Consider the following 1,912-nt stretch of genomic DNA (forward strand, 5'->3'; position numbering starts at 1 on the left):
AACTCACTGTTTAAACTCTTGAGGGTTAGTAATATACAAGCTTGAGGCCAAGCCCAACAATAATTCTAATATTGTAACTGCTTCATCACATCATGAGTTTCCATAAGGAAGGAACAACATACCTAGCTAGGTGTAGTTGTTGACAAGGGCTTGTTGAGAGGTCAAAGGAGGTTGGCAATCCCCCGCACGAGATGCCCAAGGATCCCCCACCCCTAACTGCACTAGCTAGCTAGTATATGGTGCCTCTCCTCAAAAACTTGTTTAGAGTGGCATATTACAATGTCTCAAAGTTCTTATGATGGTCTCTCTCTCTCTCTCTCTCTCTGTCTCTCTCTCACTCTCTGTCTGTCTCTCTCTCTCTCTCTCTCTCATGATCATAATCAAAATTTAAACCAAAAACTTTAAAAAAGTTACATCTCATGACTAGAGGACTATCTAGAGTTTGAACATCTTGAAAAGCATAGTTCTTGCTTTTATCCAAGGCTAGTCAACTCCAGACTACATAATACAAAATAATGAAAATTACTCACTACCATAATTCCAGTTAGCAAGAGCATAATCCCATCCAAATTCAACTCTAGCTCTAATAGGTACCATGCTTGCAGGGAGGTGTCGATTAGAGTCGAGGCAGGTGCATGAGCAGCATATCCCATCCTTGGGCAGGGGTAGCAATTGTAGTCCACTCTTGATCAGGGGCATTCACCATAGCAGCTGGTGTTGTTGACACTCTTGGCTCCCAGTTTTTCCAACATCACATCCCTCTCTCCATTGGTCAAGAATTGCTGCTAGGGCAGTAATTGGAGGAGGCCCATTGTACACCTTGGCTACAGATTTTGGTGCAATTAAACCTTCCTCCTCTTCATGCCCTTTGGCTCATGATAGAGAAATAGATCCACCATGACATCCTACGATTGGCATCGAGAAATAGTTCCCCTCATCCACATAACCATACAAGCTAGCATCCAAAAAAGACAACCAAAATATATTATGCTTTCCCTTGTTATTAGTGGGCACACCAATGCTCACATGGTGCATAGGGGAGTCTGTGTCACAAAAGGCAATCATAGGGATGCTTTCAAAAGCAACCTCCTTAATAGACTGATGATCAGTTCGTGGGCCTGTGTAAATCAAGAGCCAAGGCTAACCAAAAGTGTTCTAAAGCTAATTAATACACGTTCTTGGAGTGTGATGTTGAGTAATTACTTGAGCATTGGTGTATTGAGAAAACTTTAATAGTGACATCTGACCATAGGGCATGCCATATTGAATAATAATACCTTGCCAATTTACAATAGCAACAATCACTCTAGTTGCCAACTCTAGCTTGTCCCATGTATTTCATACATTGAACATAAAATTTCCATCAAATTGATGCTTCCACACATAACACTTCTCTTCTTGCCGAGGTGTACATTGGTATAAAGAATCATATGAAATCGCCTTTCTTTTGAGAAAGAACCATGGCTACTGCTAGACCCGACAAGCTACAATACCACAAAAACACAGACTTGCCTGCTCTCTCTTCTACAAATCTCTCTCTCTCTCTCTCTCTCTCTCTCTCTCTCTCTCTCTCTCTCTCTCTCTCTCTCTCTCTCTCTCTCTCTCTCTCTCTCTCTCTCTCTCTGCCTATGACATCAATGGTGAGTTAAATTAACAAAACACATATATTGGGTCTTTTTGTGTTTTGAGACAATTGCCACCAACTCATATTCTGGTCATATTGAGGAAATGAAGAATACATTCATTTGATTTAAAGCAAGTCTCTTCCTTTCATTGCAAAATATTGAACAACATTTATCTCATTCACATGCTAGGAATTTTTAGTAAGCAACAAACCATCTGCCCATGTGTTGTTGGACTAACATCATGATAATGAGATTGAGTGTCACAGAATAGATTTTGGTGTGGTGGC

General features: G+C 40.7%; 1 pseudogene; it reads right to left on the bottom strand.

Moving 5' to 3' along the window:
- Positions 1-616: 616 nt before the first annotated feature.
- Positions 617-1,462, bottom strand: LOC147432155 (small ribosomal subunit protein uS2y pseudogene; annotated as a pseudogene).
- Positions 1,463-1,912: the final 450 nt, after the last annotated feature.

This window comes from Adiantum capillus-veneris, chromosome 20 (assembly GCF_014529385.1).
Source record: "Adiantum capillus-veneris isolate H3 chromosome 20, ASM1452938v2, whole genome shotgun sequence".
Classification (NCBI taxonomy): Eukaryota; Viridiplantae; Streptophyta; class Polypodiopsida; order Polypodiales; family Pteridaceae; genus Adiantum; species Adiantum capillus-veneris.